General features: G+C 44.0%; 1 protein-coding gene and 1 non-coding gene across 5 annotated transcripts in view; one reads left to right on the top strand and one right to left on the bottom strand.

Annotated features, from left to right (window-relative positions):
- The window catches only part of EML4 (EMAP like 4), a 94,815-nt gene that overhangs the window by 12,205 nt on the left and 56,854 nt on the right, over nucleotides 1–25,756 (top strand). The gene's annotated exons all lie outside the window — the stretch shown is intronic.
- On the bottom strand, nucleotides 13,260–13,364 carry LOC129400453 (U6 spliceosomal RNA). The gene has a single exon (XR_008627694.1). It is a non-coding gene; the product is annotated as a U6 spliceosomal RNA (small nuclear RNA).

Here is a 25,756-nt window from a genome sequence, read left to right on the forward strand (position 1 = left end):
TGAGACAAGACTACATTGTCATCACTGATCTTGGTCACTATCTGATTTTACATATGCAGACATCTTTTGAATAGTCTTCGATTTTGCATTCATCTATAAGGTTTTGCTGTTCACTGTGATACTATAAAAAGTATGTTTGAGCACGTATGCCTTTCAGATTAATATTTTTTCTTGCGTTAGGATTTGGATGCATTTATTAGTTTTTTTAGGTTTATTGTGATAGGCCCGTATCTCAGGGCGTTTTGCATGTCCAAGGGGGTCACTGGGCTGCTGTGGAGGGTGGTGATGGTGGAGGCCAGCAGCGGTGGCTGTGGCGGAGGAGAGAGAGTGCCACTTTCACCTTCTGGCCCTCTTTCTTTCTCGGGACATTGGTGCCTGTCTTACTATTGACTCAATAGTCGCACCTGTACGATGATGAGAGCTATCTTTTGGATGAGTGTCACAGAGGTGTGACTTGTAAGTATTGTGACCAGACCAGGCAATTGATGCCTAAGCCTTTGACCATTTCCTATTTTCATGAACCTCCGTATGACTGTGGCCACCAGATTATTCTTTCTAACACAGCATTTTCAAGTTACTCCCCAGCTTCAAAGCTTTGCTTAAATATTTTTTTTTTGTCCGGGCGGGGTGGGGGGCAGACACACCCAGTGATTCTCAGGGGTTACTCCTGGCGGTGCTCAGGGGACCAAATGGAATGTACGGATGGGACCCAGGGAGGTTACATGCAAGACAAGCACCCTACCTGTTGTACTCAATCATTTTTATGGGTCAACTCTTAGCTTGGTATGCAAACTTTCCTGTAACTGGAATGTTTCTTACCTTTTCAGCCTTGTCGGTTATAAACCCACCCTCCCACCCCCAGTCTTAGTTGAGTCCTTTGGCATCACTTTTACAGCTTGATTTCTTGCCATCTTGTTCTTGTGCTACTCTTCCTGTTTTGGAGCTGATACCTATGGCATTGCCCCTTTCTCTTTAATAATTGCTATTTATCAAAATCAAGAACCAGCGTCCCATCTTTTCCTCTGACCAACCTCGTTATTTCACTGACTTTTTCCTCTTATGAATTCTTAGCACATGGTTTTTATTCACAGAGATCCATCTTATAAAGTGGGAATGTGTGTGTGTGTGTGTGTGTGTGTGTGTGCGTGTGCGTGTGTGTGTGCGCGCACCCAGGGCCTTTGGATATCTATAGTATAATTTGTGGGTCCTGCAGTTTTGGCAGATGGGTGGCTGCAAACAGCCAACAAGAAGCATTCCACAGGCCATATGTTCCCCACCCCGTAGGAATGAAGAAATTGAAATCGAGAGAGAAAATGAGGGCACAGATCAGGGTTCAGACTACCACCCACAGCCAGCCCTTGTATATGTGGTCATTTCTACATTTTCAGCATAGTATTTGGTGACATGAAAGAATTACATGAAATTTAAATTTCAGTGTCCATAAATAAAAGGGTTTTTTGGGGGGAGGAGGACACAGCCTTGCTTATTTGTTTAGGGATTGCGTATAGCTGCTGGTGAGTTGAAGAGTTGTTATAGACAGCGTTCAGTATCTAAAATATTTACTAGGAAGTCCTTAGTAGTTTTCAAGCCCTTCTTACTCTTATTTTGTTGTTTGGGGGCTATACCCACAGTGCTCGGGTGCTCAGATCCTCTTGGCGGGGCTTGGGGGACTCCGTGGGATGCCAGGGATGGAACCCCGGCTGGGATGCAGAGCAAGCATCCTGTGTCTCCAACGCCCCCAGCCCTTCTTAAAGTAAACTTGTGTAGAGTGAGGATTTCCTTCCCACCCCTGCCCTTCAGCTGCACTCCAGCGTGGGGGCCCGGTACAGTGGTGAGAGCTGGCTAGGCCAGGAGAGCAGACAGCATCTCCACAAGGCTTTCCAGTTTGTTTCCAGTGCCCACCCAGGCCTCAGGGCCCAGGGGGTCAGGATAGGGCATAATCCGACAGATCCCTGAGTGGCCTCGCTCATCCTGCTGTGGGGCCAGAAGCCCTGGGGAGCAGCTGGAAGCAGTGGGAACAGCCTAATCATTCTCCAAGATCACTGCTGCTCTTGAGAGTGGAGAATGGGTTGTTGGGGGCAGGCAGCAGAGAAGGCAGCAGCGGGAGTCCCTGCAGCCTGTGAGGGGTCTGAGAAGCCCCTGGGACCGGCTCCCCTCCCTGTGGCTCACGGTCCCTTAGCAGGACAGAGGGAATGGGAAATACTCTCTAAGAATGTTACATGCATTTCTCAGGTGCTGGCGGTAGTTCAGAAATGGTCAGCTGTGACACAGCTGGAAAGGCTCCGAGATGTTAGAAGTTTCTAGCATGTAATAAGTGTCTGCATCAAAAAGATCGTGAACTCTTGTTGCTATGTACTCTCCTTCCTCCTTAGGGTGAGCATGGATTTGTCTGTTCTGGGTTCAGAATGAAATTATCTACTTACAATCACGATCATGAAATCCCGTTAATCACCGATTTCTCGGGCGGCTCAGTAACATCTCATTTTGTCCCTTCCCTGAGATCCTAGAAGTCTCTCTCGACTCGGCCCTCCCAGCGATGTTGCACTGGGGGCTCTTCAGGGTCAGGGGAATGAGATCCAGCTTGTTACTGGCTTTAGCATACGAATACACCATGGGAAGCTTGCAAGGCTGTCCCATGTGGGCAGGAAACTCTCAGAAGCTGCCAGTTTCTCCCAAAGGGAGAAGTAGGCTAAAGATATCGCTTCTGGGAGCTTGCTTTTAAGTCTCTCTGTGGATGTTGGCCGTTGATGGGATTACACACACCTGGGTTCCTCTGCCGGTACCTTCATGCATGAGGCCTGTCCGAACGTGTGGAGAGGGACCTCGAGCATGGCTGTAGCTAGGTTCTGGTGGTCTTCGGCCGCCGGGAGCTCTGCTCGGGGTGGGGAGGGAAGCTGGAGCCCATCCCCTCCGAGGGGCCCCGGGGAAGACAGCCAGGCATGCGGGCAAGAGACTCTCTATTTACATCTCCAAAAAATTATTTAAATATTTTTAACTCTCAAATTGACGGGTTTACCTTATTCCTTCCACCCAGGAAAATTATGGAGTTTGGAAATCAACAGATATTGTAAAAGACATTGCTAAGAGTTTTTTAGGACAAGATTTTGAGAATCATCTTCTCATTATTTGTCACTGTCATCCCATTGCTCATCGATTTGTTCGAGCCAGCACCAGTAAAGTCTCTCATTGTGAGTCTTTTTGTTACTGTTTTTGGCATTTCTAATACGCCACATATTTTGTGAAAAATGAATAAGCCAATTGGCAATTTTTGTCACGCTTTATGAACTTTTATTTACTTTGGGATTTGGGGCCATAACCAGCGGTGCTCAGGGCTTACTCCTAGTTCTGTGCTCAGGAATTACATTCCTGGCAGTGCTGGGAAACCGTATATAATGGGAGGGACCGGATCCTTTTGGCCGTGTGCAAGGCGAGCACCCTGCCTTACATCTCTCTGGCCCCAAACTTCGATGAACGTTAAAAAATGGAGTGTACTCGGTTCCTTTGGAAATTTATCTGGTATTTTTGTTATCAAATAAAATGCATTATTGACACTAATTCTCCTACTCATTTGTTTTTAAAATGTTGCAAAACGCCTCATTTTATCTTTTATCTTTTTTTTTTTTTGGTGCCGGAACCTGGGACCGAACACCTCATTTTATCTTGATCTTACTGAAAATGAATAGACTGCAGAGTAGTCGTAAGATTTCAGATTTTTTATTTGGTTTTGGTTTTGGTTTGGGGCCACCCCCAGCGATGCATAGGGTTTGCTCCTGGCTCTACACACAGCAATTACTCCTGGTGGTGCTGGGGGACTATCTGCGATGCCAAGTATGAAACCCCGGGTTGGCCATGTGCAAGGCAAAACCCTATCTGCTGTGTTTTCTCTCCAGCCCAGAGATGTCAGATTTTTAAAATCAGCTTTTTAGGGTTTTGTTTACCAACATGAGAACATGCCAGTGTTAAGTGTTCTTTAGGTCTGAAGCATTTCCCTGTGTCTGTGGTCACTGCCCCAGCGAGGGTCCCAAGCATCTCCGTTCCTGCAGGCGCCCTCGGACATGAGCTCATGGAGCCTGTCCCAGTGCTGGAAACCACTTAGCTGCCATTTCGGTTATTTTGTTTTTCTAGGTTTGTGTATCATTGGAATTTTTAAATTTTGTAGTCACAGTTTCTGTCTTATTCTAGAAGGTTCTACTTTTAGTGTGCTTTGGGGTCTATATTCTCTCTAGGGTTAATGCTTCGGTGTGGTGTGAGGTATAAGAATCCAGGTTCACTTACATGGATACCCCTCAGCTCTAGCACCATTTGTGAGTAATAAGATACGTTGACTTACCTTGGCGTCTGTGCTGAAAATGAGCAGGCTACAATGTGGCAGCCTACTTTTTCACTGTTCTGTTCATGGATTGCCATGAATATCATTAAGCAAATAACCAGACTTCTTTGATTGCTAACGCTAGTGATCTAATAAAATCTGAATCAAAATTTTTATTTAAAACTATTTAGAGGAATGGATTTAATTTTAAACTTTTAATTTTTATTTGATTTGAAAAAAAAATAATTGGGGCTACACCTGGCTGAGCTCAAGGCTTACTACTGACTGTGCTCAGGCCTCACTCATGGCGGGCCTCAGGGGACCATATATGGTGCCAGGAATCAAACCCATGTATCCTTCCCCCTGTGCAGTCTCTCTGGCCTAACTTTAAAACTTTGTAGACTGAGAAAGTGACATACTTCAATGACTGTTGCTAATCATTTACTTTTAAAAACTGTCAGAACATAATCTTTTGATTCACTAACAGACTTAGGCATTGGATATGACATAATATCCATGTATTATAAGTAAAGAAGCCCAGATAATTCATGTGATAAAACAGGAGCTAAGGCCCCCAGTCCAACAGGCTTTCCACTGTTCACACTCATTTGTGTGTTAAATTTATTTCATTTGCATTCATTTCATTAATAGTAATGTCAAAAATTAGAGAATGTTTTAAAAAATTTGCCCTCTAATTTTTTTAAATTATTGTCAGGAATCAAAAAATTTTGGAGGAGTTTGGGAGGACCTGCTGTGCTCAGGGCTGACTCCTGGCTCTGCACTCAGGGATCCCCCTTGGCGATGCTCAGGGACCCTGTAGGATTCCAGGGATTGAACCCACACGGGCTGCATGTAAGGCAAGCGCCATACCTGCTGTCCAGCCACTCCGACCCAGAATCTTTAAATGCATCCTTATTTAAATATGTTGCTCTCTACATGTGCCTTTGAAATAATACTGTCAGATTATAGGAATTCTTTTCTTAACGGTTTTTAGGAAAAGTCTTACTTGCATTTTGTTTGCAACACAAGAGATTGAACTTGAGGCTTCATATGTCCTGGAGTCACATATGCTGTCTGTCTTGCTCATTTACAATCCTGATTATAATACATTGTTTTTATAATCTACATGAATATACCCAAAGCATTGTGATCCATTTCTTTTATTTCTAATGTTAGTGTTATTTAAAACTGGAATGACTTACAGTTGTTGAAGAAAATCAAGTCCTTTTAAAATAAGATTAGGTAAAGTATATATGTGTATTTTTCAGTTGGTTTATATTTCACTTCCACTTTTTCTTTTCGATCATGTGTATTTTGATCACGTATATTGTTGATTTGTTGAATACTGGAATATAAATGCAAATTCTTTGTCAGGCTCATGTGTCATTAATGTTTTCTTTACTCTGTGGCTTACCCATTCTTCCCTTTCTCTCCTTCGTGTTGTCACTGAGCTGCTGGCCTTGTGCACAAGGGCAGGCTCTGAGCTAGCTGTTTACTTGGCCTCCCCGAGATACTTTATTTACTTGTTTCAGGGAGGTGGGTTTGGGCCGTCTGTTGCTGGCTCTGCTTGGGAGTGATCTCTGGCACTACTCGGTTCGTATGCGGTACCTGGGATTGGAATCAGGGTTGGACTGGCACCGCTGCGTGCAGAACAGTGTCCTAATGATGTCTTTGAGTGAGTAGGACTCGCAGTTCCTTCTGGTGGTCTTGCGCTCAGAGGTGGTCGCTCCTTAGCAGTGCTGCGGGGCCCATGTAGTGCTGGGGATTGAACTGGCTCAGCCGCACAAAAGGCACACACCTTGACTTTGGCTCCGGAATTTTAAGATTTTGATGAAGTACGATTTATAATTTGTTCCTAATGCTATTGTTTTTGCTTTTAGGTTTATGATCTATTAATCAGATTAACTTCTGTGGTGCAAAGTAGGGCTAAAATTCATTTCTTTTCCTTAACGAGGAGTTAACAGTACTGTTTTGTTAAAGACACTGTCTTACTACCCAATTAAGCTTTGGCTATTACATTATAAAGTAATTCAAGTGACTACATGTTTAGTTAGCGTGCTGGTTATAGAACGAATTCTTTTTTTGTTTTGTTTTGCTCTTGTGCCACACCCACCGGTACTCAGGGGTGACTCCTGGCTCTGTGTTCAGAGATCACTTCTGGTAGTGCTGGGGGCTCATCTCGGATGCCAGAGATCCTGAGTGGGCAAGCAAGCACTGTACCCGCTGTACTGCTGCTCTGGCCCTACCAGTTCTTCTGAGGTCAGAATTATAGTTCTTTCCTTCAAGATTCCACTAATTTGGCTTTGGTTTGTGGCCACAAAATACTTTCCTAACGTGCTGTAGCCATTTGGTAGATTGGTACCACTGTTCTGGAACAAAGGTTTGGAATGCTTTGTGCTACCAGGCAGAACTTCAGAGTATAGACCCAAGGTGATGAGTCACTGATTTCGTATAAATAACAGACTTACTGCATTTATTTTGTTTTCTGTTTTCTGGAACCACATTCAGGTAGTGCTTGTGGATTCGTGCAGTGCCAGCAATTGAATCTTGCTTCCTGTGTGCAGAGGTCTGCTGGGTGCTTGCTCTCTCCCTCTGCCTCGCCCCTCTCCCTCCTCCCTCTCTCCCCCTTCTTTCTCCTCTCTCTCTCTCACCCTCTTTCCCTCCCCTCTTTTCCCTCTTGTCTCTCTCCCTCCTTCCCCTCTCTCCCAACCTCTCCCTTCTCCCTCTTTCTCCCCATTCCCTCTCTCCCATCTTTTTCCTCTCTCCCTCTCTCTCTTCATCCCTCCCTCTCCCTCCTCCCTCTTTCTCTCCCCCTCTCTCCCTCTCCTCTCTCTCTTCCACCATCTCTCCCTCTCTTCCCTCCCTTTCCTTCCCTCTCCCTCTCCTCTCTCTCTCTTCCACCATCTCTCCCTCTCTCCCTCTCTTCCCTCCCTTTCTCTCCTTGTCTTTCCCTCCCCTCTCTCACCCTCTCCCTCTCTCCTTCTCCCTCTCTCTCCCTCTCCTTTCTCTTTCTCTTCTTTCTCTCACCCACTTTATTACATTTTTAAGACTACAGCATTCAAAGTAATATAATGCTAATGTGGCATGTTCAGCTTTTATGCTCTACCAAGATAGGTGGAAAGACACTAATTCCAATAAACATGAGGAAATAATTTTCCAGGGTTTTGTGTATAATAAGAAATGTAAATACAGCACTCTAAAGTCCATTTGTTATTGGGTCTTTTGGTAACTGATGATAATTGCAGAAATTTAAGACAAACTTAAACGTGCAAGCTATAGTTCTGTGTGCCTTTGGACATGTTGAAGTGAGCATGGCTTCCATTTCGAGACATCAGCATTAACCAAGAGTCGTCTTCTAAGGGCTGGGTTGGTGCAACTCGTGGGTAATCATTATCTTATCGATAGGTTTGATTCAAGACACTCATTTCTAAAGGAGCTTTATTGTCGCATTATATGTTTATGACAGGGAGCCTGGACTTCCAGAACTGGAGCTTCCAGCCAATAGAGGTTTCTCCTCCAATCTTTATTGTCCTGTGTTGTTTAAGTTAATTATTTTTCAATAACTGAATTCCCTGTACAACCTAGTTAAGTATTTCATTACCCAGCTGTATAAAGAATTAGTCACTCCTTTTGTAGTGAACAAATGTATCTTTGATGCTTGTTTAAATATTGATCATACTTTATATTATACTTTTGTGAGGGGAGTTGCTCACAGGCAGTGCTCAGGGGCTTGGGAGCTCTTCCTGGTGCTGTTGGCCAACAGGAAGGACCGTTCCAGGCCAGGGCCTGAGGATAAGCTGCTTGACCCTGTGGTCCCTGCTGGGGCTTGCCAGCAGCCCCTTACTTGCAGTGCCCTCGGCCCTGAGCTGATGACACTGCTGGGAATGGGGCCTGGGGCAGAACACGGGTCCCTGACCTTGGTGCTGGCCCTCCGCCTCCACACCACCCTTTGGCTGCTTTGAGAGACTTCATCAGTTGAGGGAGAAGTTCGAGACCACCAGTATTTGAGATTGGAGATTATTTATAAAATTGACTGGATTGGAAGCTTGTATGAGTTATTTAACTTTTTTGATCCTTGAGCTGGAGCGATAGCACAGCGGGTAGGGTGTTTGCCTTGCATGTGGCCGATCCAGGTTCGATTCCTCCGCCCCTCTCAGAGAGCCTGGTAAGCTACCTGTGTCGTATTCGATATGCCAAAAACAGTAACAAGTCTCACAATGGAGAGGTTACTGGTGCCTGCTCGAGCAAATCGATGGGCAACGGGATGACAGTGATCCTTAGTTTTTCCATTAGCTTGGGTAAAAAATACCTTGCAAGATTAAGATTAAAATGTATTCACTTGTATCATTTGTCTTTCCCTTGATCTTTTTTTTTTTTTGCTTGAGCGGGCGCCAATAACATCTCCATTTGTCCCTGTCGCGTGCTAGGGTAGCCAATGATATAAAAGGTATTTATATGTGATTTTTGATTGTTATTATCTGATAACACTGTGTCACTGGCTTATAGTTAGGGTACCAGACATTTAACCCTCTTCTTTGAGGTCAATAAGGAAATAATAGACCCAGCATGAGGCAGGTATCTCTGGCTCTGCTTTCTGGTAGTAGTGGGAGTTGAGGAGACAGCATGGATTTGTGGATAAGTGGGGATTTACTGGCTTCCCCAAGAAATCCTAGATTATAGGATTTGTCTGTGAGGAGTTAAATCTGCCCTGCCTTCTCTGAGCGTGCTGACCTGGCAGTTAGCCAATGCGTGCCCGCTTACACACCTCGGCCCCTGGTTCCCTGGTCACCAGACCTGAGCAGGAAGGAGTGGTGAGGAGGCAGAGCCAGTCCTGCTCTTCGAGCCATCTCAGTGCGTGTTAGAGAGCAGGAGCACATGGCTCAACAAAGGTTGAGCCATGCCTGGTGTACAGGAGCACTCAGTTCAGTTCCTGGCGTGTGTGATCCCCGAGCAACGCCCACAATGAATACTTCATGTTAAACATTTGGAAGTAATCATTTACTGGCACCACCGAAGAAACCAGTATCAGATTAGTGAATGAATGTCGGTTCATGCGTCAAGTGCATCATTAACTATCAACAAAGATGACAGTTCTGGGAAGAATTCCAGATGCTCCAGTCCTTTCCCCTTCCTCTAGTGAGTCGCTGGGGTGTGATCAGAGGCACCATGGGTGCCTTAGCATTGAAGCAAGGGACCATGTTCCAGTGCCTGGTTGCGGTGCCTCACCCTGAGTTTTGGCTTCTGCAATTGCTCACTTATGTCCTTGAGCACATTATTTATATTTTCTATGCCTCATTTGTAAAACCGAGTAATGCTAGAGGGGTTATGTGAGGATTTAATTATGACATACGTGAAGCGCAGATGGACCGTAGTGGTTCTTCCCCTCTGATCCATGGACCGTGATCCTGGATCCATGAGGATGCAGATAGTTGTAGTTCTCCGGGGTGTGCTAGAAGGCTGGAATGATAGAGACTAGTTTGAATGACGAATGGGAATGTCAGAATAACCGTCTAACTAGTTTATGCCCCCGAAGCTTTTGTTCTCTTTGAGGAGGCAGGGGATATCTGAGAGTGAGTGTTGGGGAGAGTTGCCAGTATTTGCAGAATAACTGAGACTAGTGCGAAGTTTAAGAGTTGGAGTGAAGGGCTGGAGCCATAGCACAGCAGGGAGGGTGTTTGCCTTGCAGACGGCCAACCCAGGTTTGATTCCCAGCATCCCATATGGTCCCCTGAGCACAGCCAGGAGTAATTACTGAGTGCAGAGCCAGGAGTAACCCCTGAGTATCGCCAGGTGTGACCCAAAAAGCAGAAAGAAAAAAAAAAAGAGGTGGAGAGAAACCGTGAAACTGAGGACTCTGGCTTTTCAGCTGTAGTTGTTACGGAAATCCAGTTAATTGACAAAATTAAGTATTGGGATCTTATTTGCTCGTCATTAAGGTCAAATGTTACACCTATTTTGTTTGAACTCTTTCTTTGAATTTTTGTTTGGTTTGAATTCTCTTTTTTGTTAGAATCTAGTTGAAAAGATTGTTTCAGAAATTGTACATTGACTCAAACATTGGTTTAGAAAATCTTCAGTAAGAAATTTGACTCTAAGTATAATAAATTCATATCTGAAGGAAAGTTTCAGTTCGCTTTTGGTGTTTTCAGCTTTTGCAGATATTCCTAAAATGATGCCAGAATGCTCTCATTGAAAACAGCACCTAAAACTAAGGGTTAACTGACGATTACAGGAGACAGGCAGGACAGAGACCCCACAGACCACACACTGCAGCTGCTCCCAGCCCAGTGAGAGCAGACTCTCACCCCAGGGCCACCTGGGAAAAGAAAGTCGGCTGGACTTGGCTAGCCTGACCTGAGCGGCACGTGGCAGGGTGGGGATTGGAAGATCCCAAGTGTTGAAGATGGCCACCTTTGATTGTTTTAAGCTTGTGTCCTGTAAATGAATTCCTTTCAGGTGAAGGGTACTTGATTTCTAATTCCCTTCAATAGAGTTACACTTCTGGAGATTTGTGAACTTTGCCAACATTCATAATATTTTCCTTGGCTATATATTAATGAGTTACAAACTGTGGAAGCATTCCCATCAAAATACAGTCAATTTTGTGGAATCATAATTACATAAATATTTAATACATTGTTGTGGGATCACCTCAGATGGCAGTGTTGGGGTTGAACCCAAGGCCTGTCCGTCTTGGATGTGCTCTCCTACTTGACCTACTGGTTTTGGGTTGTATTCCAAGTTCTTTCAGTGTATTATTCATTTAACCTTCAGTGGCCTCGTGAAGGGTTAGTATTATTTCACACATGTGTAGATGAAGAAAATAAGGCTGTGTTCATTTCCAGGGTCACCCAGCATGGGTCAGTCTATAACCATTTTTCATTAATTTTTAAACTTGAATTTATGGCCATTAAAATTTAAATTATGAGTTATATATAGAAGCAGTTTATCTACCCTTGATGGTGGCCTTTTAAAACAAAACACACCAAATACCATAAGACCTGAAATAAAAACACTGAATCCATATTATATACATATACTTTAGGTTTTCTGGACTTGAATAAATTTGGTTTATCATAATTTATCCAAATGTATTGACAGTGCCCAAATTATTAATGTAAGTTAACTTGTTTAATATATTCACTTGTTTAATAAATTTTACTTATAGTAAACAGTTTCATTGCCTGTGGAAGCATTTATTCAGGGAAACTACAAATATAGTCTAAGTCAGTTTTATATATGTTTACCCATGTTTCTAGATTTTTATAGCCACCCTACATTTTATAGAAGTCTTTCTTTTTAATAATACATGTTTTGGTGTGAGTTTCGGTTATCCAAAGTATGAAGGAAAGAAACCAGAACGGAGGAGGGAACTATATTGGTGCCATGTATCTATTGTTGAAGGCCTGGACCACAACAGTTTTATAGGGGGAGGTTTCCCTGTAGCTGTATTGAGAGGAACAGAGAGTGTCGGGGGTCCCTTCTAAGAGCTGCCTCCTGGTGGGAGCATGAGGAGATGGGAACCACCGGCCAGTCATCAATGTCCAGTTTAATTCAGAACTGAACAGCGTTATGATAGAGAATCTGAGGGGATCTGAGGTATAGAACTGCCCGTAGGTGTGATTGATCTTTTACAGAGGTCAAGCTTTTCAATGGAGGCAATTCCTTTGGGGGAATTAACTCAAGGACTTGCTGTCTAGAGGCTTTTTTTTTTTTTTTTTTTTTTTGCTTTTTGGGTCACACCCGTCGATGCACAGGGGTTACTCCTGGCTTTGCACTCAGGAATTACTCCTGGCGATGCTCAGGGGACCATATGGGATGCTGGGATTCGAACCTGGGTCGGCCGCGTGCAAGGCAAACGCCCTACCGCTGTGCTATCGCTCCAGCCCCCTAGAGACTATATTGAGAAATACATCTATATTGCTTTTTTTCTTTCCCTTGCTGCTAGTATATATTAAACAATTACATTTACTTCTTACAATATTTGCAGTTATTTGGATAAACACAGATTCCAAAACTTAGTTCTCTGGGCTCCAGGGGCTAAGGTTAAAAGCTGGCTGGGATTTTACCCTGAATTCCACGAAGCCCTACCCCATGGGGTCCTGTCTCTGAGGTCATCACAGCTTGTATCAAGACTGTGCTTAATGATTTCTAGACTGTTCCATACCGATGCCAAGGTCGCTTTGCTGCTTGGCCCAGGTCCATTCAGAGATCTCAGCGAGACCCCGCTGTTAGGGGTGTTAGGAACTGTGGTGACTAGAGCCTGAGTCAGGTACTGAGTCGGGTGCCAGGAGCAGGTCTATTTCAGAGTCAGTCCGCTCCCAGGTGTTAGGAGCACAGCATTTGTCTTTCTGAATTTAAGCAAAAAACATTGTTCAATAGTGAAATAGGAAAAGATTAAGAAGAAAAAGAAAAACAAATAATTCACTATAGACACAGAATCCAGAGTCACCAGAAGGTTTGACTTTATAAGTAACCAAGCCTAGCTTGGGCAGTTCAGTAGCTAACAGAATGAGAGGTAAAGGCGATCGATTCTCTAAAAAGATGATTCATGGAACCAGAGTGATGGTATAGTGTGTCTGTGCATCTGACCCCGATGCCATCCCTGGCACCACATATGGTCCCCAGAGGCACTCCGGGAGTGATCCCTGAGTGCACGCCAGGAGTAAGCCCTGAGCACTGAGGAGGTGGGGGGATGCCCTCTAAACCAAAGTTACTGGTCTCTGGTTTACAGAATTTGCATTTTAAGGTAGCAGTTTAACATTCATAAACTTTTTTGTGTTTTTTTGATTTTTGTATTTTTTGCTTTTTGGGTCATACGTTACTCCTGGCTCTACACTCAGGAATTACTCCTGGCAGTGCTCAGGGGACCATATGGGATGCTGGGAATCGAACCTGGGTCAGCCGCATGCAAGACAAACAGGGCCCTACCTGCTGTGCTATTGCTCCAAAAAATATGGAACGCTTCACGAATTTGCGTGTCATCCTTATGCAGGGCCCAAGCTAATCTTCTCTATTGTTCCAATTTCAGTATATGTGCTGCCGAAGTGAGCACTGTTTGTTTTTGTTTGGGGGGCACACCCAACATGCTCAGGCCTTGCCTCTGGTTCTGGACTCAGGAGTCACTTCTCGTGGGGACTAGGGATTGACTCCATGTCTGCTGCATTTGAGGCAGGTGCCCTACTCACGTTCTATCGCTCCGGTCCCTGCCATTCATAAACTTGATCTTGAAAAACAGTTCCCGAGGGTTGGAATGATGTGGTGGTGGTGGTGGTGGGGGGGTGATAGTAGCCTTGGGTGCAGTTGGTCTGTGTATGGAGAAGCTTCTGTTCAGTCCCGTAGAAAAGGTTGACTTCTGGGGGCTGGAGCGGTAGCACAGCGGGGAGGGCATTTGCCTTGTGTGCGGCCGATCTGGGTTCAATTCCCAGCTTCCCATTTGGTCCCCGAGCACTGCCAGGAGTAATTTCTGAATGCATGAACCAGGAGTAACCCCTGTGCATCACCGGGTGTGATCCAAAAAGCAAAAAAATAGTATACTTTTTATTATTTAGGGAGAACTATCTTTTTTTTCTAAGGGGGAGGTAGTTGGCCAAATGCATTTGAGAACTCTCGTAGAATAGTGTAGGGTAAGTTTGGCTTAGGTGCAGCCAAAAATGCTTCCAGATGTGATCCCAGTTATGTGATTTTAAGTGAAAATGCTTAACGGCATTTCGTTCCCTTCCCCGGTGCCGTTGCTGTTGTAGAGATGAGGGTGAACTCTGCGTGGGCTTGGTCACCGTGCTGGCACACACATCGCCAAAGGCTTGGTGCCCTTTCCGTGGTGCTCAGTCCTGTTTCTTTGCAGTGCTCATATTGTGTGTGCCAAGATTCGTTATGGTGCTTGCCCTGAGTACTCTGGGTGATCACTCCTACTTGCAGTCTTGGCACACAGCTGGCTCTACGGGGTTTGCGCACTGGGGCTGGGGGGTGGGGTGCCCCAGACTGCAGAGCTCAGGGATCATATGGCATGGCAGATGGCACTGGGGATGAAGGGGTCACAGGCTCCGATTTGCAAGAGAAGAGCTTGGCCGCTGAGCCCTATCAGTCTCCTTTAACGACAGCTTTTCATATTGACATGTCAGCACTGAAATAGCACAGTCTTATTTTAATTTTTGCTAGGGAGAAAAATACACGGATTATTTTGACCAGTAACCCTTGCTGGTACAGATAGCATTACCCTTTATTTAAAACTTTTTTTTTAAATTAGGCCACACCTGGCTATGTCCAGGGCTTACACCGGACTCAGCAATCAGGGATCAATCCCGACAGTGCTTGCATCTCTCATGCAGCACTGGAGATTGAACTTGGGTGGGCTGTGTACAGTGCAAGGCAAGCAAGCACCTTGCCCGCTGTACTAGCTCTCTGACTCTCATCTTGTCCTTGATAGAGACAGCTTGGTTGGTGCCGAGTCAGCATTCCTGGGTAGGCTTGCCTCACCCTTAGTAAGCACTCAGTAAATCTCTGATATTAAATCCTCCGCCTGTGATGAGAATCAGGCACTTGAATGAAGGAATCAGAATATCTGTTAGCATAAAAGGAAAGGTTCTTTTTAAGACGCAGAGTTGAGTGAATCAGTCTAGACAGAACTGGGGGACATTATTTGCATGAATAATATTCTGTCAGAATCACTCGGTGATTGGCTGTGGCTGGTAATACGAAATCCAGTTTTCTTTGGGGCCGAGTTCAAAGCTCTTCATAATTTGGCTCTGGCCTTCCTTTAACAAAGCAGGCTCTGCTCCTCTGATCTGTGCACAGCTGCTCTTCTCCGTCCTGTTCCAGCCAGGTTGGCTTAGGTTCCAGGAACTGCATGGAATCTCGTCTTTGAGCAGAACTGCTTCTGTCCAATGTGGGTGTTTTTCCCCCTGAAAATTCCTAGTACCTCACTTCCTCAGTCACTCGACAGTTGGTTTTTTTAATACCACTTCATATTATTTCTCATAAAAATCTCTTTTTTTTTTTTGCCTTTGTCATCCAACTGTTTGTCTGGCGGGACTGGACCCTCTACTCCCCCATACATAGGTGCCTCTCAGGAAGTGCCCCCATCCACACTGCACGCAACACCATCGCTGTCAGCAAGGAGGAAATCCCAAGGCTTTGGGAGCCATGAGCCAGGAACTGTGGGTGGAGACCAGAATATTCTGGCCACCTGCATTAATGTGTATATATTCCTTGTGATATTATAGTTTGGACGCTTGATATGATTAGCAAAATAGCAGTGGTAGCCGATTTAGGTTGTAGTTTGTGTGACTTGTCTTAGCTTTTACCAGATGCATTCTTTCTGTTCAGGACTCTTTCCAATTGTCATCTGCTTGGTTTCATCCTGAATTCTTGTGTTTTGCAGACCGTGACAGTTCAGTTCTGTAGGTTGTCAGGTGTCCTTCCATGGAGTTGGCTGCTTCTCTGGGCATGACTGGGGTTTAGAGCTGTGGAGAGTTTGTCTTACACTCCTTCGCAGGCCTCTGGTGGTGGCGCTTTCCCTGCATCCTGGAGGATGGTGTGTCTCCATTTTGTTTGCTTTCCGCATGGGAGAATTGTCTCTTCCTCTAGTCCTCAGTCCACTTAACTTATTTTTAGCAGCATGGTTGGTAGGTAATTATCTGATACTTGAGTTATATTCAGTACTGCTTAGTTTTTCCTCTTATTCTTTCAGGTAGCTCTTGATTCCCTTTGATAGACTCCCAGTGTTTTTTTTTTTTTTTTTGAGAACTTCCTTTTTAATACTGTAAAACAAGTACGAGAAAGTCAAGTTCTGTTTTTTAGACATTGTTATTATTTATTACTATTTTTTGTTTTGTTTTGGGGCCACTCCTGGCTCTGCATTTGGGAGTCACTCCTGGCAGGCTCAGGGAACCAGAAATGGTGCCAAGATTGAACCTGAATGGGTGCTGTGCAAGGCAAGTGCCTTCCACCTCTACTTTCTCTCTGGCCCAGGCATGATTATTTTAAAATAAAACAATACGTTGTTTGCTATAAAGTAGCTTTATAAGAAAAAAATCCTTAGGTTTAGCTGGGGCAGGGGCTGTGGCGCCGTGGTTAGAGGTGCTCCTCGCATGCGTGGGGCACGGCTTTGATTCCAGCACTGCACAGCTGCGCAGCAGCGGAAACCTGACCCCGAAGTGATGGGAGCGTGGAAGCGTCTGTCCCAGACACTTCACTTGAATGTTAGTATTTTTGTAGTGGCCTCAACAGCTATAGAAATACCTGTGCTATGCTTGTTGTACTTTTCATATTAGTCACCGTGGGAGGTTTAAAAAGGGTATGAAATAATGTCTTCTGTCAGGAAGGGGCACAGACTTGTATTTGGTCAGCAGGCTCTAAGTGCATTCGACAAAACCATTTGAATCCGGTGAGCATTTGGTACTGGGTGATAGAGGTTGGCTTGGGAGCCGTCACATAAAGCAGGGCCAGTGTGCGTGAGAGGAAGGGGAGCTGCCGGGGCTGAGCCCTGTATTGGGCCTGCAGCAGGCTGAGGCGCAGCCATGCTGTGACTAACTAGCAGAGTCTGCACCAGTGGGAGTCGCCAGGTCACTGCTGAGTTGAAAGTATTTGAACAAATTGGTTCCCTCAGCCTTCCATCATAAGGTTTAAAGCTACTGCCTTGAAACATGACATTTAGATTGGCTATTTAGAGTGTGCAGGTAGAAGCAATGAACAGAGATATTTTCTTCCCACTTGGAAACAGTACATGAAGGTGTGCAGTGGCTTCCTTCAACTATCTGGGAGCCTTGGTGGTCATCCTTTGAGATGAGAGTGCCTTTCTCCCTCCCTCACAGATGGCCACATGCTCAGCAAATCCACCACCACTCAGCCATATCCCCAGACCTGGATTTTTTTTTTCTTTTTACGTCACACCCGGCGATGCACAGGGGTTACTCCTGGCTCTGCACTCAGGAATCACCCCTGGCGGTGCTCAGTGGACCATATGGGATACTGGGAATCAAACCCAGGTTGGCTGTGTGCAAGGCAAACACCCCACCTGCTAGGATTTTAAGTTCTTAATGAAAATGTCCATCTTAATTGTGTTATATTTATAACAACACATCATTTGAAATAGTATTGAATATTAAACTTCCAGATTTGTCTTTCAGTGGGCATTTAAACTTTTTTTGTAACTGCTTTGGCTTTTTTTTTTTTTATTTTTTGGGTCACACCCGGCGATGCACAGGGTTCACTCCTGGCTCATGCACTCAGGAATCACCCTGGAGGTGCTCAGGGGACCATATGGGATGCTGGGATTCGAACCCGGGTCGGCCACGTGCAAGGCAAACGCCCTACCCGCTGTGCTATCACTCTAGCCCCTGCTTTGGCATTTTAATTTCCATATTAGTTTCCACAGAGGACTAAGAAAGAAGAAATAGACTTAGCCTTTAAGATGAACACTATATCAGGCATCATTTTGGTTGGACAGTAAAGGTCAATTTGCAGGAAGAATGAATCATAGCAATCAGGGGTGTCTTATCTGGAAAAACAATCAGTAAGCAGAAAAATTTGTAGCTACCATACGTGCAAGTTTATATTGGTGGAGAGCAGCACACCATTGCTTCTGTTGTTGAAATTAATATGGATACTTGAAAGTCGATCATTCCTTTTGGGCATCACTGTACTTCAGTTCCCTACAAGACAGATTCAGACAAATGGAGCTTCCTGCCTATGAGAAAGAATCTTCAAACATGCTCTGGTCTCTATTAGGTCATGTGCACAGACATCTATTGTCTTAATGAGCAATTAGGTAATTTGAGCATCTTTTGTTGGTTGCTGGGATTGTCTCTAGAACATATGCCTAAGAGTCAGATCTGCTCATAAATAGAGCAAGCTATCTCACTCAAGAAAGTGGAGTGGATTTCATCTTAATTTTGAATATGTAAATTTACTTTGAGTAAGTCATAGGGAATTTGATCTGGCTACAATCATTTTACTTTTTTAAAATTCTCAGAATAGATCCTGGGATTAAATAATGGGTCATTTAGATCTTGGGTGATCTCAGAGATTGGGTGCCTTTTAAAAATGTACTTTACTGTGTATAGTCTGTGCTCCTGAGTAGTACTATTTGTTTTTTTTCACTTTCATTTAATTTAATTTTTTTAACCTTTATTTAAACACTGGTTTGCAAAGTTGTTCATGATATATTTGTTACAGGCATTCAATATTCCAGCCCCAGTCCCATCACCTGTGTGACCTTCCCTCCACCATTTTCCCAGCCACCCCAAAGCCTGCCCTCTTAGCAGGCACAAAATAACTTTTTTTTATATTGCTTGTAGAACTAAATGACTAATAGAATTATCAAAAAATACTTCAGTAGAGGAAAATTTGTGAAAATTGTTATATCCTACCATGGGGGCATTAATTTCTTGTCTGAAGGTTTACTGAGCTGTTCTTTGCTAGTTGAGCCTTCAGTCTGATTTTTGCTTATTGGGATCAGTTGGCTCCTGTATTACTCTTCCTACTGGGATGTTAGTACAATAAAATTTGGAAGTGTTGCTTGGTCACAAATACTCCAGAAACTCCAAAATATTTAACTGGGAGGTGAGCTTACAAGGCAGCAGTTGTGGGATGTGGGTGAGACGGCTGGATTTCCAGAAGTACAGGACTGGGGTGGGAAAGAGGCTGTCCCCGTTGTCATCTTCGCCCCCCACCCCAAGACTCCAGAGCTTCAGCCTAGAGACCAGTGTACCTGGAATTTTTGGCAATCTGGCATCTCTGCAGAGCTCTGTCATGAGGCAGCAGAGTTGGGCCAATGGCATAGCGGCAGCTGTGAAGTTTGAGTGCAGCTGCTGGGACTCAGCAGGGCAGGGACTATACCCTCGCCCCCCCTCCCCACCACACACACACACACACACACACACACACACACACACACACACACACAAGCACGCACATGCGCTGGAATTTTTAGCCAGAAGACCAGTATACCTGTGAATATTTGTGACATCTTCTGAGATTTAATTGTGAGTCTGTAAAGCTGGACTTGATGGGTGAGCTTAGGGACAGTTGTCTGATTTTTCATATTTAGATCTCTGTTTTGCGCAGAGAAAGATGGGCCAGGAAAGGAGAATTGAATTTTCCCACCAGATTTTGGTGTTTGCATCTTGACCTTGGTTTCTGTTCAGCTAGAATAATGGAAATTTTATGCAAGGAGTATATGGTTTCTTCTTTAATATTAAGGATGCTTTACTTGGACTGAAAAAAATGGAGTTCTAGATTTCAGCCAGTATTCTGCAAATAGCTTTTACACTTTCTTATGGTTAGTAAACACTTATTAGCAATGTATAAGCAAAACCTGAGTAATGTTTATTATATATTTCTCCCACATTTCTAGTCTTTTTTAAATTTAATTTTTTAAAGTTGGTCACAATAATTTATAATGTTCAGTATTCCAACACCAGTCCTGGCACCATTACACCATCCCACCACCACCCAAACCTGCCTCCAAAGCACGTACAAAATAAGTTTTGTGTTACTTGTTCAGAATGATCCATTAACAATGATCTCCCACATTTAACTAAGACACATTTGCCTGGCTCGTCAATGGTATCATTTAAATAAGGACAAGATTGGCAGTGAGGAACTCAGAGTGAACATAGAAACAAGTCTCATGGCAAGATTAGTTTTGGATGTAGAGGGCTGGAGCAATAGTACCGCTGGTAGGGCATTTGCCCTGTGTGTGGCCAACCAGCTTCAATCCCCTATATCCTATATAGTTCCCTGAGCAGGCCAGGACTAATTCCTGAGTGCAGATCCACGAGTGACCCCCGAGTATCACCAGGTGTGGCCCCAAACCCCGATTCCCCAAACCATTTTGAAGACCTTGAGTTGATTCATGCTAGCAGAAGCAGCATCAGTGAGAAACAGCACCCTTTCATAAGAAAATGGATGTTTTCAAAATGACATTTTACACTTTAGACATTTACAACTTACACAAGTAATCAGCTTGAGTTTTTGTTTTCTTTCGATTTTCAAAAAAAAAAATCGAATTGAACAGTTCTTTAGTATCAGAAGGTCTGGGGCTGAGAGATAGGGCAGTGGTTAGGGCCCTTATTAGACATATGCCTGACCCAGGTTCGATTCCAGCACCACGTGGTCCCCTGAGCATCACCAGGTGCAGCCAGGGCAGTCCCTGGGCCTGACCAGTGTGGCCTAGGGATCCACAGCACCGCGGGGCCCCAAGCAGCACCACAGGCCCACTTGCTGGCCCTGTAAGAACTCCCCTCGCAACACTTCTGTCCTACCGTACTAACACCCTGAGCATTCCCAGGGAGGCCTCCCCCTCAGTAAATAAAACTGAAACTCGAACTACAAACTTTTGTCTATATGGTTCATGGTTTTGTTCTGTGCCAATGTAGGAACATCTAAAACCCTCTTTGCAGCCCAGAGTCATAGTTTCAGCATTTCCTAAGTAGAAAGAGCTGTGGGGAGCAATTTGTGTGTACTGGGGGTAGCTGCTTTGGAATAAAATGTCTCATTCATATACTACTTGAATAAAAAGTTTCATATACTATATGCTGTAATCCTAGCTGCCTAAACTGGGGTGCACCATATGTGGTCACATGACTTTTGAAACAAAGTGTTTTTTTTAATTAATAGTTTATTTTTAATTAGTGAGTCAACGTGAGGGTACAGTTACAGATTTATACATTTTTGTGCTCATGTTTCTCCCTTACAAAGTTTGATAACCCATCCCTTCACCAGTGCCCATTCTCCACCACCGGTAAACCCAACATCCCTCCCCCCCTCCCCAGTCCCGTCTCCCCCCACCCCACACTGCCACTATGGCAGGGTATTCCCTTTTGTTCTCTCTCTCTGATTAGGTGTTGTGGTTTGCAACAAAGGTGCTGAGTGGCCATTGTGTTCAGTCTCTAGTCTATATTCAGCCCGCATCATCTCTCCCCCACATGACCTCCAACCACATTTTACTTGGTGTTCCCTTCTCTGAGTTGCCCAGAATGAGAGAACAGCCTCCAAGCCATGGTGACAACCTCCTGGTACTTATTTCTACTATTCTTGGGTGTTAGTCTTATAGTCTATTATTCTATATTCCACAGATGAGTGCAATCTTTCTATGTCTGTCTCTCTCTTTCTGACTCATTTCACTTAGCATGATACTTTCCATGCTGATCCACTTATATGCAAACGTCATGACCTCATTCTTTCTAACAGCTGCATAGTATTCCATTGTATAGATGTACCAGAGTTTCTTCAACCAGTCATCTGTTCTAGGGCACTCGGGTTTTTTCCAGATTCTGGCTATTGTAAACAGTGCTGCGATGAACATATAAGTGCAGATGTCATTTCGACTATACTTTTTGGCTTTTCTGGGATATATTCCCAGCAGTGGTATTGCTGGGTCAAATGGGAACTCAACCTCTAGTTTTTTGAGAATCGTCCATATTGTTTTCCAAAAGGGCTGAACTAGCCGACATTCCCAGAAACAAAGTGTTTTAAAGTAATTTTTTTCATGATTTATTGCCTGTAAATGTTTGCTTTGCATGCCTAATTTATATATTTAATTTTTTATTCAAATAAATACTAATTTATTTGAAAACACTGTAGTTTTCAAAGCTGTAGATTTTATGTAAGAATTTTATTTCTTTCGGGGGCTGGAGTGATAGCACAGCGGGTAGGGCGTTTGCCTTGCACGCGGCCGACCTGGGTTCAAATCCCAGCATCCCATATGGTCCCCTGAGCATTGCCAGGAGTAATTCCTGAGTGCAGAGCCAGGAGTAACCCCTGTGCATCGTCGGGTGTGACCCAAAAAGAAAAAAAAAAAAAGAATTTTATTTCTTTCTCTGGTTGGAGGACCCTCTCGGGAGTGGAGATGCGTGCTGAAAGTAGACTATAGAGTGAACACGATGGCCACTCATTACCCCTGTTGCGGACCACAACACCCAAAAGGAGAGAGAGAGAGAGAACAAAAGGGAATGCCCTGCCACAGAGGCAGGGAGGTGGGAGGGATACTGGGTTCACTGGTGGTGGAGAATGGACACTGGTAGAGGAAGGGGTGCTCGAACATTGTGTGAGGGAAACACAAGTATGAAATTGTGTAAATCTGTTACTGTACCCTCATGGTGATTCACTAATTAATAAATAAACTTAAAAGAATTTTCTTTCTTTCTTTTTTTTTTTTCTTTTTGGTTTACACCCAGCGATGCTGAGGGGTTACTCCTGGCTCTGCACTCAGGAATTATTCCTGGCGGTGCTCGGGGACCATATGGGATGCTGGGAATAGAACCCGGGTCAGCTGCGTGAAAAGCAAATGCCCTTCCCGCTGTGCTATTGCTCCAACCCCAAGAATTTTATTTCTAAAAAATCAGTGATACACATAGTATTGAGACGACTTCAGATAATTACAATTACAAAATAAGAATATTTACATTGCCAGGCAGTTTCTTTCCTATTTTATAGACATGGTACCTACATAATAAACATGGTACCTAGGCCTTCAGATATGTACCCAGGATAGTATACCTGGGGTCCTGTAAAGACTTATTGGGCAGAAAGGGATAGCAGGTGGAGAAAATTCAAGAATCTGTTTAAATCACTCAGAGCAGCACAGTTCTCTAAGAACAATCTTGTTCATGTGCCTGGCACACATCATACCCGATTAGAAAGCTATCAGTTGTCCATATTAAATACATGTTTCATCAATGGAAAATGTTGGGAGGGTGCTGAAGATGATGAGTCAGAAAGGGTGAAAAACAAAAAGCCTTTCGTTAATTCCTTTAGAGGCAGTGACCTCTTTTGCCCTTGCATTTGCGGTGCCACTGCCCGCAATTTGGCGCCAGCTCGTTCTCACAGTCCCTGGCCCACCAGCCCACAGGCTGAGTTCCTCCTCCTCTTAACCCCCGTGGATGGAGCTCCATAATCACATTTTTGGTCTCGCCACAGTGGTGGTAAAACACAGAAATGTAGATCTTCAGAGGAAGCCCTGCCTGGCCTGTAGTAAATGGTCACTTTCACTGCCCCTTTCTGGAGAGCCCTGGGGCCCCTCTGGCGGAGAGGCCCTTCTTGGGGTCTTGATTCTGTGGTGTCTTGCCGTGTGCCGTCAGTCAGTACTCTGACAAAACAGGCAAGTGGCTTCATTCAGCAAGTCTTGAAAAGAAACTCGGGATTTAAGAGAAAGTTGCTGAGTCAAGCACAGGAGACCAGTAGGAAACTGACAGCTGAGTGTGCGGTCCGGCTGCTGGGCATGAATCTGTGTTTCCGCTGAAATACGAACTGATTGAAGGACCAGAAAGCAGTTCACTGGTTTGCAACAAAGTATCATTCACCGCTCCTATGTGAAATATCAGTATTACAGGCATTTTGGGGATTGAGTCCTGTTGGGAAAATAAGGCAATGTATGGGTGGTGTGGGAAACTAGTAAAAAGTTAGAACCACACGGTGAAGCTGTTTGCTTCATTTGGAACAAATGTGTATGATTTCTTCCACTGCATGCCCCCTAGGTGGCATGTTAGCAGGGCATCAAGATATGTTGTTGATGTTGTTGTTGTTGCTGTTTTAGTATTCTTCACTTTCAAGTTTTGATATATACATACCATATTAGCAGAGTAGTACTATATAAAATAAATAGTGGAACCTGAGCTTGGCATAAGCCTTGCTGTTCTATAACATAGTTCCACAGTCACAGTCTGGGCCAGGGAAACTTGCTCACCCCCAGAAACAACTCTTACATTTTCCAAAAATATCTACTCGACTTCTAAAAATGCAATGTAATTTTACATTTTAATTTTTGATTTTGGGTCACACCAGGCAGTGCTCGGAGGACCATATGTGATCCTAGGGATTAAACCCAGATCAGCTGCATGCAAGGAGGTGCCCTGCCCTCCCTCTTATTTCTCTGACCCCTGTTATTAACAGTTTTACAGATGGGGCTGGAACAATAGCACAGCGGGTAGGGTCTTTGCCTTGTACATGGCCGACCTGGGTTCGATTCCCTGCATCCCATATGGTCCTCCGAGCAGAGCCAGGAGTGATTCCTGAGTGCAGAGCCAGGAGTCAGCCCTGAACATTGCCGGGTGTGACCCAAAAAGCAAAAAAATAAAAAACAGTTTTACAGATAACACCAAATAGTTTTCTATAGTGACTATATAGAATCCCACTGAGTTCCTGTTCCTCTCTTTCCTGTCTTCACCAATTCTAATTATTAATCTTCTAAAGTTAAGCCATCTGGTGGAGTGGTATTTTATTGTGGTTTCAAATTATATTTTGTCAGTTACTAATAAGATTGAGCACCTTTTAATATATTTACTTACCGTTTGCCCATTGTCTCATAGTCCCTTTAAGTTCCTTGCAAATTTTCTATAGGACAGTTCTTTTTCTAATCTGTTGTATGTATTGTTGTATGTTTTGGATCTGAGCTCTGTTGTATCCAATTCCTTATTTGTCTTTTCACTCTTTTTCTTTTTTTAAATGAATAGTCTCTGCTCAAATTTATTTATTTATTTTTTTTCTTTTGACTATCTTTTTTTTTTTAATTTATTTTATTGAATCACCAAGTGGAAAGTTACAAAGTTCTCAGGCTTATATCTCAGTTATACAATGCTCAAACACCCATCCCTTCACCAGTGCCCATATTCCATCACCAATAAAAACAAAAACAAAACAAAAACAAACAAAAAAAAACCAGTATACATCCCACCTCTCACCCCCAACCCCCCCCACCCCGTGCGTGAGTGATAATTTCACTTCCTTTTCTCTTTACCTTGATTACATTCCAGATTTCAACACACAACTCACTATTGTTGTTAGAGTTTCAAAACAGACTCACTATTTTTGTTGGAATTTATCCCCCTCTGCTCAAATTTAAATCACTGTCATCCTTTTCATTGGGAGGAATTTCTGTGTTTTGTTTAAAAACAGCCTAAACACTGGTTTGTCTTTCCTGTTGAGAGTCACAGTCCCCAGACTTGACTGGTGGTCGGGAGGTCGCTCCTGGTCCTTCTCCCTCCCGATACGGAGAGCCCCTGTCTAGTCCTTGTGGGGATGGCACTTGTTTTTCCCTGAAATATTACTTTGCTTATAGATGAGCTTGTTTGGGGTTGCTCTTCTTAGTTCCTGTTTTTTAGTTCATTTTTCTGTCTTCATCTTAATTACTATGAGTTTCTAATCTTGATACCAAATAGAGCAAATGCTCCTTAGCCTTGCCCGTCCCTTGAAGAAAAAAATATTTTAGTTTAGATTTGTTGTTGTTGTTTTTGGCCTTTTGGGTCACACCTGGCAATGCTCAGGGGTTACTCCTGGCTTGTGCACTCAGGAATTACTCCTAGCGGTGCTCGGGAGTCCATATGGGATGCTGGGGATTGAACCCGGGTCGGCCGAATGCAAGGCAAACACCCTCCCCGCTGTGCTATGGCACCAGCCCCAGATTTTAGTTATTTTTGGTCCTTCATTCTTTTCATGAATACTTTAGAA

This window comes from Sorex araneus, chromosome X, assembly GCF_027595985.1.
Source record: "Sorex araneus isolate mSorAra2 chromosome X, mSorAra2.pri, whole genome shotgun sequence".
In the NCBI taxonomy this organism is placed as follows: Eukaryota; Metazoa; Chordata; class Mammalia; order Eulipotyphla; family Soricidae; genus Sorex; species Sorex araneus.